Genomic DNA, 15,009 nt, shown 5'->3' with positions numbered 1-15,009 from the left:
TTATGTTACATTATATGCACAGAACAATGTTACATTTCTGCTCTGGGTTGTTTTGTCGATGCTGCTCTCAGAGCAGCATGAATGATATGCATAGACCAATGTTAAATTGCTGCTCTTATTAAGGCATTTTGTCAATACTGCTCTCAGAGCAGCTTAAGAAAACAGGTGTAAGGGGGCGGCGCCCGCCAACCTGGCCATTTAACCAGGCTGTAACAAATCAACACCACACACGCACACACACATAGGGACGTGCAGAGAATGCTAGAGATGCAGGGGCTGACATTTCTAAAAGGGCCTTTTAGCAGACCTCCAAGCTTGGAGGTCAGCTATTTTCGGTGCTTAATACCACACAGAACTAAGCATAATCAAGTCAATACTGGAGATGTGGCGTATGTCATGGATTTCTACACAGAGAGGGCAATTATTTCAACATAAGACACTGCATTCAAGTTCAGGAGAGTTTGGACAAGGCAATTCTCTTGAATACTGCCTTCAGGTATGGCATGGAAAGAGGGCATTTTCATTTCTTTCACCATAGTAAAACTTGCATTCATTGTCTGGAGAGGGCACTTTTTTACAGATGGATAAAATGGCAGGGGTTCAAGCCCCCTTTGATGTCTATGTGTGCATGTGTCTGCACACGCACACACACAAATGGTAAATGGTGCATTTTATATAGCGCTTTAACCAAAGCGCTTTACAGAGATTGTGCATTACATTCACCCATTCACGCACACATTCATATACCGGTGGCGGAGGAAACCATGCAAGGCACCAACCTGCTCACCGGGAGCAATGTGGGGTTCAGAGTCTTGCCCAAGGACTCTTCGACATTAACTCAGGGGGAGCCCGGATTCGAACTAGGAACCCTTTGGGAACCCTTCGTGCTCTAATAACGGTTTCTCTACCCCTGAGCTATGCCGCCCCACTGTGTGTGTGTGCCCCACACAGAGCACACACACACAGTGACATCAGACCCTGATCTATGACCTGTTGGCCCTGCTGGGGTGTTAATGCCTGTCTGATCTTCAACAGTCTAATCCCACACTAAAGGCTCTGCAGAGTCTCCTGTTACAGCTGGGCTGAAGTGTGAATCGGGGATTGTTCAGGGAAATGTTAATACATCCAATAGAAACACGATCAGGATTTAATTAGTGGCAACATGGAACAGAGTGATTCTGGCCTACGACCTCCTCGGTAATGAGAAACAGCTGGGAGAGAGAAAAAAAGAGAGAGATTTAGTGTGTGTAGACTGACTGGTCATTTTGAAAGAGTACTTACTAGGACAGTGGTTCTCGTTGTGGCAGATGATTTTGGTGGGTCCCAAGATGATTAACTTAATGTGCAAAATTGTTTTCTCAGCCAACAGTAATAAACCAACATAACGTTTTAAGTGTATAGACTATAGAGGGTATCTGCACATTTCTAAATTGCCAATTTAAGGACTTTTTAATACCTCTACTGTAAATTGAAATTAAACAAAATTTGTCAAATATTAGAGGCAGAAATTGTGAAAATAGCTCATCTACATGAACACAACGCCTCAAAGAATCGTGTTATACAAAATGTAATAGTGCTCAGCTTTTAGTGCTTGTAGGGTGGGGGAGCCCCATTTAAAATATGATTATTTTAGGGGTCACGGCCTGAAAAGGTAGAGACCCACTGTACTAGGAGACAGAGAGAGACAAAGACAAGGAGGCGGCACCTGTCGTATGGGAACATTGAACGGGATGGAGTAGGACGGAGGACGGAGGAGGTGCTACGTCCTCCCGGTGGGGGCTCCTCACTGGCAGGTGAGCCAGTAGGGTACAACAGCGGTGGCTGTTAATTGGCATAATGACTAAATTGGGTAGAATTTTGATTAGGTGCCACCGCGTGCAAATAATTGTCTGGCTACCCTAAATTAAGGGGGGAGGGTGGCAAAATTGCCATGACCCTCCCCGTCTCAAACAGGGAGATGTATGTGCAGTCCATAAGGTCATCAGATGGATGTTGTGTTTTCAATTCCACACTGCTCTTCCAATGGTAACATCCACGTGTCCTCAGAGCGCCTCCCTTTTGACACACAGAGGCCTCACCTTTCACATGCAGCATAAAGCCTGTGCATGTGCATGTGCGTCTATTAAGTGTGTGTGAGTATGGGTCTGCATGTGTGTCCATGTCTCTGTGTTTGACTCCAGCATGCGTCTTCTTAATCTCATTATATTAAACATCCGGCAGACTCTTTCTATCGATGTCCCTTCATATTTTCGGGCGCCGGATGTTCTCATGACTTTGAACAAAGAGACAACCACTAAAGGGTGACCTAGAACGGCTTGGATGACCTAGAACGGCTTTTCAATGTGGGACTGATCCCTCCCGATCCCTTAAATAAAACACCAATTCCAAACACCACCGATGATGAAACATCTGACAAATGAAAGTTAAAATGGGGCTGCAACACGTAAACAATAACAGGATGAAATGTACGTATGCTTTGTCAGGAACAACACATACTGAAGCTTTACTAAAATCTCAAGGGAAACAAAGGGAGCTAGGGTACCTCGGGGAGGATGGGGAATTACTTTTCCACATCTACCCAGCAGATGGCTGCTCAGATGGCTGAGATGAGAACACATATAGAGCTGCTGGGACTCTCGTTATAACCCGTTATAAAATGCCCCGCACCCGGACACACACGGTGTCGTGTGCTTGTCTGATGCACGTTCTCGGCGGCTCATTTTATTCACGCAGAGCCATGCAGCTATGTTGAATGTCCACAAGGTTTCTGAACCAAGGTTTCTGAACCAAGAATATGTTTCAATACGTTGGCAGAGACATTTGGTGTAGACTAGAGAGACAACAGTATAGAGAGCAGGACCCAGGTCAAATTATACATTGTTGAGGACACTTCACCCGGATCACCCCCTCTCAGACAGCCTTTCTACCCACTTAGCTTCAGTGCCTGTTCCACCAACCTCAACAGAACGCAGAGCACCACAGAGTGTTAAATGAAACGAACACAAACGAACACTTTGACTGTGTGTAGCCCTCGCATGCTGTACTGTACACACAAGCCCTGAATCTATTCCAGATTTCAACAGATGTACAGTAGAGTAAGTAAACACATTAGAATGCGTGCCCCCCCCACGCATTTTGTGCAACAATCTGACATGTCCAAACAAATGTCCACAGACATGCAAAGTGTGTGGGAGAATGCCCTGCCGTCGTTCCGCTGTCATCGCACTCCAAACATTGCTTCTGCAGACCAAAAAAAAAAAGTCTGTCCTTACAAACTAGACAAAAAACATTATTTAACCACCGCCCTAAGTTATGTTTCATTGTACGACGGTGCCGTGTGAAAATAGAAGATCTAAAGCGTTTACACACCACAACATGACATGTCCTGAGCTTTTTGGGGGGAAAATTAAAAGAAAATCACACTTTTTGACAATAATGACATGCTCTAAAATAGGGATGCCACTTGGTTGAGAGTGGTTGAGAACATAAACACCATGGGGAAACGGTGTCTGGGCATAATGTGTGCAGCGGACCTGGTCGGCACGAATGAGCGCTAGACCTCGCCGTCTGCCTCCCCTGCCACAAAAATAGTTGTGGAAATTATACCATATACTGCTGAGAAAACACCGGCTGGCTTCAGCCCTGGCCAGAAGAATGCAGCCACCAGCCAGTGGGCGCGAATAGCCTGCATCACACATGTAATATACATGTCCTGTGCACTGAAAGACCCACACGGAAAACATGGCAAGCTGCATGCAGGATCACTCCTATAAATCGTTGTTGTCGGGTGGAAACCTTGTACGTCCATAATGATTTAAAACTAGTAGTCGGGGACACACAAGCCCAAAAGCTCAAGGAATAGGGTTGAACCTGTGATTTTCTGCCATACTTTTTATTTCTGTTTTATCTATTAGTTTGGTCATTAAGGTCCACAGTACAGAATGAGAGGCCTGCTCTGTGGATCATAATTTTTCACAGTTTTGGGGGGCCGAAAAGTAGCCCAAGGAATATTCTTCATGCAAAACAAATGCTTGCAATGGATTCAGAATCATGAAGAACCCCTAGTCTGACCCCTCACATGCTACTTAAAGCAGGTTTATTTTCTTTTTTTAATATTTCTAGTGGAGTCGATGGGACAGTGAATATACAAATGGCCATAACTTTTTTTCGCTATGTTTCCGGCAGAGCAGGCCTCTCATTCTGTGGACCTTAATGACCAAACTAATAGATAAAACAGAAATAAAAAGTACGGCAGAACATCACAGGTCCTCTCCCATTTTGGTGACTGGGTCCCCGGCTATAGTGAAAATACCCGATCTACAAGCACACAACGCCTCGCAGCACAAAACGCCTCGCGGTGTGAGGCGTTGTGTGCTGGTAGATCTATCATTTTCACTAGTTGCGACAGTCTTGTATGATGCAGGGATTCACTTTACGAAAAAAAAAATTGAAACTTGGAGATACAAGGTTTCTGCCCAACAGTGACAAAATAAATACATAGAAATTAGAAACCATACAGTACATAACATCTGAACTCATTGTCATGCTGTAGATGTAAGAATAGAAAGCTGAGACTGCTACACCCATGGGTTCAGTTGCCCGAATCCAATTCCGCGAGTTGCTCTCATGCGTTCGAAACAAAAGCAACTGTGTTTTTTAACATGTAAACACAGAGACACATATATATGATTGCAGTCATGCGAGCTATAGGGCTGCCGTAAAAGGCGTTAGAGCTGCCATAGTAGCTATTAGAATGGAATTTATATGTCATAAACCCAAGTATGCAACATACAGTACACGGCACTCCTTAATTTTCTACAGAGAAAATCATTGCCCAAACCAAAACAATCTATAGTGAATAATATATAAAGACATTAGTGTACTAAGCTATACAGTTAGTATATTAGATTTATATACCAACCACATTGGGCAAAAACTTTTTTTTTTCATAAATTAAGCTCCTATTTAATAATTTATCATAATTATGACGTGTCGTGCAGAAGTAGCGAAAATAGTTATCTATACAACCTCATAACATCAACGTATCTCGATGCGGAATGTTGTGAGTTTGTAGAACATTTCCACCTATAATGTCATCATGCCCAATAGATGACTTTGATTGAAAGTGGTTTGTGGGTTTTATAAAATATTTAACCAAATGAAAATCAACCAGAGCTATTAGTTGTAAATAACTGTTAGTAGTTTGTAGTAAATAAACGGTTTTGGACAAATAAGGTTTCCACCCCCCAGTGGCTATATGTAATAAAGATTAAAAAACGGTACACCCACGCCCTGATTTTAAGCACAGAAAACCAACCGTATGGAGCCACTGGTCATTGGTCAGACCAACGTACTGACCATTGGGCTGAGTGTGTTATGATGGATGAGAAAGGAAGAGGTGAAACAACAAGCAGAGGCCAGCCTATCATCACCCAGGAATGAGGACTAAGGCTACTGTAAACTCAACGTGACGATAAGACTAAACTACATGCCACAATCAAGCACTAAGCATCAGCCCCTCTGGCTGTAATGGCCACCTTATCGGCCTCAGCTGCATGTATATATGAATTCCACTCTTCTCCTTCCAGTCGCACTGGGAACCACCAAACATCCGGCCTGAGACTAAAACAAACCCAAAGGCACCAATCATAATTGTTATAGCCGCCCGCGTCTTACACCCCCTCCCTCCCTCCCTCCCTCCTTCCCTCCCTCCCTCTCTCCATCCATGCATCCTAAATGCCCAGAGATGTATAATGGATGGATGGCTATTCCTGATCCATGCGCATGTTTGTGTTAGAGGCGCGGCGTTGTCTGTGTGTGTGTGTGTGTGTGTGTGTGTGTGTGTGTGTGTGTGTGTGTGTGTGTGTGTGTGTGTGTGTGTGTGTGTGTGTGTGTGTGTGGTTATATAGAGCACAGCTAGGGAACGGGGAACACGAAGGAAAAGTGATAAGTATACTGTACAGAATGACATGGGAGGAGAGACGAGGAGAGGAGAGGAGAGAAGAGGAGAGAAACGTTTTAATGTACTGATTCTTTTTCGACAGTAGGATATATTGTTTAGACCAGTGGTTCTCAAAGTGGATTCCAGGGACTCTGTGGGTGACTTTACGTAAGTCTAAATTGACCCATACAAGTCTGTAAACATGACAGTGTACAAATGGAACCAAATGATTGGTTCCATTTCTGTCAAAGTTAAGGGGAAACTTTGAAATTTGAAAGTTTGAGAAAACAAACTAGACTGATGCTAGGAACTTGGTTTACCTGATCCTAGTTTACTGAGGCACTGTCTCTCTGCATTTGATGTATGTGTTTACCTTGCCTACTGTTAAGTCGTTAATAAAACGCTGGATAAACAGCGTCTGCTAATGTAAATTTTAAGGAAAGGAAAGGAAAGGAAATTAAAGAAGGGGGGGAGAGGAGGAAGATAATGCTTGTGTGTGCATGTGTATGTGCGTGCATGCGAGCAAGTGCGGGTGTGAGAGATGAAGCGCTTTCCTCCTGATGACATGGTGAAAGGAGGCCCATGCGAGCTTATGTCACGCTACGGTTGGACAGACATGCGATCAGCAGCCGGGCAGCGGCCAGGAGCGAGCGGCCCACTTCCAAATGAAGTGTTACTTCAACCACTCCAGGAAAACAAAGACTTCTATGTCTGCCTCGCTCCCTCTCCTGCCCGTATAGCCGACATGTCGGCTTTCCTTCAATAAAACAAATGAGAGGTGAGAGCTGGGTGAATTCCCCATCTATGTGTGTCAAAGGTGCGTGAACTCCTTCCCTGGGTGGGAATTACACATGCACACACGTACTCTCACACACACACACACACACACACACACACACACACACACACACACACACACACACACACACACACACACACACACACACACACACACACACACACACACACACACACACACACACACACACACACACACACTCTCTCTCTCAGACTATTTGAACTCCTAAGCACCCGATTCCGTCTGAGGCAGTAAAAACAGGTAACTATGACAACAGACAGATGTTTTTAGTTTTTTAATGAAGAGGTGAATTCCAGTGTTATAATACTTTGGATTAGAGACTTCATTCTGTATAAGTCGCTGTGGATAAGAACGTCTGCTTAAAATTGCCCCCAAATTGTAAATTGCAATTGTAGTGAGAAGGGAGAGGGGATTAAGGGGAAGACGAAGTGGTGAGACAGAAGAACAACAATGAGAAAGAGAGAGAGAGAGAGAGAGAGAGACAGAGACAGAGACAGAGACAGAGACAGAGAGAGAGACAGAGAGAGAGAGAGAAAGATAAACAAGGATGCCGGCAGATAATAAGAGAACCTGGCATGTATAAAGCTACCATAATGACTTAACTTGGCCTATATGCCCGCCTGGTGTACGGTTGTTTAAATTTCCCACACTCCCAGACAGAGATCATCTTTACATTTCCTATACGAACCATCCATCAACTGGTGCTTATATGTCAGCCTGAGCTTCTATCCTTACGCCTCAGTTGCGTTGATGTCGCTATGGGGTTCAACCACGAGGCGACCTTTCGCCTTTTTGCGAAACTTTGTGATGACACAAAGACAGACTCACCACACATCCTCCGCCGTGTCGCCTCGCTAACAATAACCTTTGTTTTCCTTGAGATCCACATGCATGGTTGCAGTCAGAGATATTTGGTCAAGGCCCAGACCACAGCCAAAGCGAGAGGTTACTCGAAAATAGCCGATCTACAAGACCACAACGTGCCAGGGCGCGACACGTTGTCGCCTTTGTAGATCATCTATTTTCGGCGCTGGATAAATTAAGTCGCTATATCACCTCTGCACCTCCACCCCTTCGGCTGTTTGTTGGGAGTTGTTGCCATATGGTCGTGGTTACTGCGCCCCCGGCCGCTATGCCAGCGAGCACGTAAGAGGGGAAAGCTTTGTTCCAAATGCAACTTAAACCCTGGAGCTTTGCGGATTCATAACCTTGCCTTTATAGTGTCATACTGGGGGGATTAGCTTTTCTCATCTGCGGAGATTTGGTTACGAATCTATACGTTTTGGGCTTTTGATATTTTAATCAGCTACAGTATGTGCACACAGCGAAAACCCCCAGTGTTACCTTGACTCTGAAATTGTTACGAAATGGACCTGTTACGAAATGGACCTGTCACGGGCCTTCTAAGTTTGCATGGAGGATTCTGTTGTGTGCTCTTGTCCCTGAAACTGCCTGTGGCTGTAGATTTGTTTTTTGTTTCTTTCATGGACAGTTGAGCTCTGTTCTATTGTAATTCTGTGATGGTGCACACACGCACACAACAACGCTGGGGAAATGTGTTCTACTGTTGTTTTCTGTCACAGTGCACACACACACAATAACACTGAGGAGATATGGCCATGAATCTCAACAAGTGGCTGCAGCACCAGCCCTGCAAAAGCCGCAGAAAACATGTTAACATTACAGAGCTGTAAGAACACCGTCTCAATGTGACCACTGGATACATCCATCCATCCGTCTATCTGTCAGTGGTGTAAAGCAACTAAGTACATGACACTCAAGTATTGTACTTAAGTACAAACATTAGGTATCTTTACTTTACTGGAGTATTTCCAATTTTCTATACTTTTACTTTTGCTCCACTTGCATGCTCCACTTAATCCACTTGCATGCATGCCTCCAAACATGCAAATCAAAATCATTAAAATCACTTAAACGAAAGAAAGAAGTAAAAGAAAACATTTTAACACTCATCTTTTCTTTTCTCTAATGACTATCTAAAATATGAACACTTGTTGTAAAAAAACAAAGTTGTCCTTTAAGAATATTTTGATGCCAATACTTTTGAAGTAGACTACATTTTGAATACAAGACTATTACTTGTTCTATTTCTAGGTTGCGGTATTGATGCTTTTACTTGAGTAAAAGAAAATATGCGAGTACTTCTTCCAGCACTGCCTGTCTACCTAATCTATCTGATTTTATATCTGTTTATGACTCTAAACAGTATTTACATCGTAACCAATGCCTTCATCAATGGCGTTATCCTTTAGTATAATAACCATTCATTATCGATGACTTGACTGTTCTCCCATTAACCTGTCGTCCTAGTAGAGTGGACTGTGATTTGCATCAGCAGTTGAATGAGCAGCAAGGCGGGCAAGGTTGGCGTTGAGGGCTTCCGTCACGCTGCCAGCTGGGCACCACAAGCTGGCAGGGTTTTATTGGCAGCAGCCACGTCAACACTCACAGTTGATTAACATCACATGGAGCACGGCCCTGGAACTGAGCACAGCACTCCACGGGGGTCAATGCGAGGTTGAAGAGATTAAGTCAAATCGTGACTGGCATTATTGTGCTGCTGTTGGTTGTCTCCGCCAGCACCTCCATCGACGCTGAAAAATTGCATTTTAAATTACACAACTGCATTGTCATTAGTGTGCATGAACTCATTAGAAGCTTAAAAACCAGTAGTCCTAAATAACAGAGTGTATTACTTTTTTTCCTTTTTTTTGTCATGCCGAATCCCTGTTTCCCCATACGATGAGGGCGACAACATGGCCGCTTCTCCTCCAATAAGGGCGACAACATGGCCGCTTCTTCGATACGATATTATTGTTTCCATAGGAGGCGAGACGTAAGGGAGCACTTGTTTTCGGCTCAAGTGAAAAAGAAGTGCATGAAGATTTTTGAAAAACATTGAAAGTGTTTGGAAACTTTTGCCAATCCCGCGAAGACTCGTGAAAAGTACTCGAGTACCTGGAGTGCCAATCCCGAGTAATGAAGTGAAAAGTAATATATTACTGTAACGGCGGATACATTACCGACTAGAATGGCCGGAGGTCCGGAGACGAAATCCGTCACTGATTTCACATCATCAGGCTCCGCGAGCACAAAATAGTCCCATCCATAACATTGAGGTGGACGGGGGATCTCATCTTTAATGTCCATTATCTCAAAACTACACTTTAGAAGCTAGGATGGAGGCAGATGCTCGCTTATGTTACACATGTATAAAGGCTCCGGTCCGCCATTACACAACTCCACGTGGACAACGATCGGTTCCGGCGCAGGACGCGATGACGTCAGACCGGAAGTGTTTGCGCTGTGGACTTCTGGCCTTCAAAATAAGATAACGGGGGTGATGCCAACCTGAGACTGGCATCGTGGACTTTATAATCCGTTAATTTCATGGGCACTAAATGAGTTAATAGTTTAGATTTTTGTTTCCCTGGCACAAAAGGTTTTCAGATGGATGTATGTGGCCAAATACATATCCATTTGGGGGTCCTTGACATGAAAAGGTTTGAGAACTACTGCCTTCAATAACAGCATTTCTGAACTAACTGTAATTAAAAAGCATTATATTGCTTTGTTATGCATGAAAGAAACATTATGTAATGCATTGCTTATGTAATGAATTGCCCCCCAAACACCGACTAAAAAAGCACTCATCGGAAAAACCCATGCACAAACTGCTGCAAGGGACTCTCTCGTCACAGCTCAGCGCACGCAGTTCATTAAAACCTTCTCAAATCTACTCTGTCTTGGCTCATTCTCCTAAATTCTCACTTCCCTAATAAATAAAAACCCAACCCCAAGTCCGCATAACACTAGCACCACACCAACATGTACTGTATACACATACCCACAAGGCTCCCTGACTGTTACTGTTGGTGCTAGGCGGGTCCAGTAGGGACTGTTTCGGGTGGAGTTAACTGCTCCCGCGGCTGTAATTTGGTGACTGCTGTCCCTAAAAAAAGGAACTGTTTGGCAGCTTTCGCTGTTGCCGCCAAGCTTGGATGTGGTGGCTGCTGGGGCCTCTCGACACCAGTGGTGGAAGAAGTACTCACATGCTCTACTTAAGTACAAGTATCAATGCTTACGTTGCGGAAGTACCCTGTTGCAAGTGGAAGTCCGGTATTCAAAATGTACTTGAGTAAAAGCGTAGACGTATTGGCATCAACATATACTCAAAGTACTGTACCAAAAATAAAAGTACTCATTGTGCAGAATGTCCAATTTCACAAGTTCATGGTGTATACAAAATCTTTTGAAAATAGCAGATCTACAGGCTCACAATGCGTCACATCGATGGGCTATTTTCAAATGGCCGAATGTATATAGGCCTAGAGGGCTGAAGTGGTTAATGCATGTTTTGTAATAATAGTCAAAATCTACAAAGTAACTAGTAAATAAAGCTGTCAAATAATTCTAGTGCAGTGAAAATACTGAAGAATGCTGTGGTCACACCAAAGTCAACAAGAATGGAGTGTTTTTTTGCAGAAATCCTCAACTGGCATGAAACCGCTCCATCCCCATTGAAATGCATTTGGCGGAATTGGATGTCCACTCTCATAGGTACTTTTGGGGTGACTGCAGCCTAGTACCTAGCCTTCAAAAGTGTACTTTAGTACAGAACTTGAGTAAATGTTAATGTACTAGGTAAATGTACTCAGTTATTTATACACCACTGCTCTCAACACTGCACAGACCCAGAGCTTAAACCAGAGAGAACAGAGGAAGACGAAACAACAAAAGACAAAGAAAACCCGTTGACAGGAGATACAGTATATGACTGGCCCTGGTTCTGTGCTTGTGTGAAGACGAGCCTTTCATTCAATATACTAGTAACACCAAGTATTTGGCCAAACGTAGGGCCAACATCATTCAATTCCTTCATTCAAACAGTTGAGTAAAAGGCCATGAACTTCTAGGCTGGCTGCGTCGCTTCCACTCACCACAGAGCGGTTATGGAGCAATTAGTGCTAATGCCACTCCCTAATGTTTTATATTCCGGGTTGCAACACACGCTTGTTTTTCTTGCCGCTCAAGCACTTCATAAACATATTAAATAAATAATATTACTAATAATTAATACATTATCACAATTAACTTGTTGTAACGCCAGCATAGCCCAAGTGAGGAAACCCTCTCTCTCTCTCTATCTCAAACTCCAGCACCATACATATATACCATATATATTTTTTTTTTCTGTTAATGACAGACACTGCACAAAAGCTACTGATTTGCATCACCCACCACCATGACAGAACGACTTTGACACAATCTCGTCTGGGATCAGAATGATTTCCCTGTGTGTGGATAACAAAATTATATTTTTTTTCAGAAACGACACAGATGCATGAATAAAACATATACATGTAGATGACAGAGGGGAAATGGATGGAATGTATGCATGGTGGAAGGAAAAATACACAGTAAAGTCCTGCGTTCATTTAACTTGCCGAGTGTAGCCCACAAATGTATTTGAAGACCGTCAGAGGTAAAGAAAACCTGTACAGATGAACTGCACAGAGAAGACAGACTGCCTGGCTGGTAGTACCACAGGCTAACACACTGTTTTCTCTAGTTTGGGTCCCAGGGAGGGAGACATCACGTTTCTCTTTTGGGTCTCGGACCATCTCCAACTAAAAGGCTTGGGAACCACTGGGCTGTCTCTGCCTGTCTGACAAAGTAGTCAGGCAGAGACAGACAAGAAGTTGGGCAGCTGTATGGGGACAGAATGAGAGTGACAGTGGTAGCATGTCAGCTCATTGAGTCCACACAGTTACAGTAGGTCACTGTACAGTGTGTCCTCTGTCCACCAAATGATGACTCACAGTTAAACACACTGCATGGTCCAAAAATGGATGAATTAATTCCTATATGTGGCTCTTACATGGTAAGCTACCCACTGCTGGATACTGTATGAGGTCACCAACACTAGACAGAATGAGGCCAGGGGGAGGAAAGCAGTCAGAAAATCAGTGTAATTCACTCACTGTATGTATGTGTAAGTGTCTGACTGTGTGGACAGTGGACACATAACCAGGGGTGTCGCACCAAATTCTGGGCCCTGGCCTGGGTACATGAATGTTCTTCATAGGGAGGGGGTTTAACCCATTTAGATGCATTATTACACATTATTTTGTGCTTTAACTATTGAAAAATAGATATACAAGCTCACGGGCGGTGCCGCGCTGCGAGCTTGTAGATCTGCTATTTTTGAAAAATCATGAAAAGTCTTTGAATATTTCAAATCCTTCTAAGGTTTTTGGACAAACCCATGTTTATATGTCAGTGGTCCTCAAACCTTTTCCTGTGAAGGACCCCCAAAATGATATGTATCTGGCCACAGACCCCCATCTCAAAATATTTAGTTCCACGGACCCTCCAGAAGCAACATTTGAGTTACAAATGTTCGCTTAAAAATACATATTCAAAGATTTGCACACATTTTCACGACTTTTCAAAAATAGCAGCTCTACAAGCCTGCAGAGTGCCGCATTGTGAGCTTATATACCTTCTATTTTTCAATAGCTAAAGTATAAAACAATTAAGGCCCCTCCACCTTGGGCCCTAGTAACTCAGTCCCACTTCCCCCCCCCCCTTGTGACGCCCCTGGACACAACAAGGGAGGGGCGGGAGGAGCAGGGAGAAAGACTGCCAAGATGCTTCATGGAATCATTATTTCAATGCATTATGTGAACAACAATATACACACATTACACAGTCACTGATTTTAAATCTAAACGACAAACTGGGTTGACTGGCATGGCATATTTCTCTATAGCTATATAGCCTAATGGATACAGGATAGGTCACTTCACATCTAGGCACCTCGATGTAAAATGTGCTATTTTGTCCAAAATTTCGTATAAAGTATACATGATGTGAAGTGAACATGCACGGTACATCATTATCAGACTCAATTTATCCTTCCTGTTTATGCCCCAAAATGACTGGATATGCAGGTTTTCTATCAATTTGTAGCAAATGTATAAATAGTAGACCTTGATTGTCGGATGTTTAAGCATGTTCTAATCATGTATAGGGCCTACTTTACTTAAAAACATTTGACAATTTTTTTTTTTTTTTACATTTTGGAAAAATGTGATCATTTTAACTCAGAGGTGCCCACTCTTCCTTGGTGCACACCTATCCTATTACCAGCCTAATTACTCACCAAAAGTAAATGAAAAGAGGCTAAGTAAACAAACAAACAAATAAATAAATGAACACACCACAAGTGCCTATCCTATAGGCCTAAACATTCAGAGTTTAGATTTAGGATATACAAAAGGTAAGGCCAGGTTAAGATAGTGATCCCTTGCGCCATCTACTGTTGATCAGGGGTAAATCTAGAACTAGACAGCAGTCAGCATCAGCATGTGATGCAACAGGTTAAATCTACACAGGTGATGTGATTGAAGCAAGCTGGTCAACTTTACTAGGAGTTTAGGAACGTAGTCTTTCGTCTAAAACCGACTAAAAATAACCTTGATAGAAACATTCAAAACGTCAAATATAAGCAAAATCAACAACAAATCATCCAAAATAAACAAAAAACAGCTACTTCAGTCAACAAAAAAATGCTCAAGAATAACAATAGAAAATTGTATCTTCCCTACCTTTCAAGTAGAAATAATTAATAATAGAATTCCAAATGTCCCCCACAGCAGAGTGAAGTGTGCTTTTTTTCTCCTCCAGAGGGTTTCACACGGATTATCCTCGTGATAAATGTACAGATGTATGGATAATATGGATCACATTCGAGGGTAATAAAGGTCGTGGTGTTTCCCTCCGCTCCGCTGACATCCAGACCAGACTGCAGCAGCAGCTCCCTTACCAGTGTGTGTGTGTATGTGTGTGCGTGTGCCTGCGTGCCACTGTCAGAGCAGTCTGTCTGTGCTCTCTGTAGTCCAAAACCGAGGAAATGACTGAGTGAGTATGGGGGGGTCGAGAGCCCGTAAAGTTAACAAGAAGCCAGCCTCCCTCCCTCCTTCCCTTCTCCTCTTTTTTAGGATGCTCAGGGAGGGAGCAATGAAGGGGGGGGAGAGAGAGAGAGAGAGAGAGAGAGAGAGAGGGAGGGAGGGAGGGAGAGAGAGAGAGAGAGAGAGAGAGAGAGAGAGAGAGAGAGAGAGAGAGGGGGGACTAGAGAGAGAGAGAGAGGGAGAGGGAGGACTAGAGAGTGAGAGAGAGAGTTTTTAAATTGAAATTAAATGTCATAAATGTAATTTATTGA

General features: G+C 43.3%; 1 protein-coding gene across 1 annotated transcript in view; it reads right to left on the bottom strand.

The window, feature by feature from the left end:
* bgnb (biglycan b) overlaps positions 1 to 14,667 on the bottom strand; it is a 47,828-nt gene extending 33,161 nt beyond the window's left edge. Inside the window, exon 1 of the mRNA XM_080733088.1 lies at positions 14,396 to 14,667. The gene's annotated coding sequence lies outside the window, so the exon portion shown is untranslated. The remainder of the gene's footprint in view (positions 1 to 14,395) is intronic.
* Between the last annotated feature and the right edge of the window lie 342 nt (positions 14,668 to 15,009).

This window comes from Nannobrachium achirus, assembly GCF_963921795.1.
Source record: "Nannobrachium achirus genome assembly, chromosome: 9".
Lineage (NCBI taxonomy): Eukaryota > Metazoa > Chordata > Actinopteri > Myctophiformes > Myctophidae > Nannobrachium > Nannobrachium achirus.
Note: the sequence above shows the minus strand (reverse complement) of the source record. Positions and strands in the feature narration are given on the sequence as shown.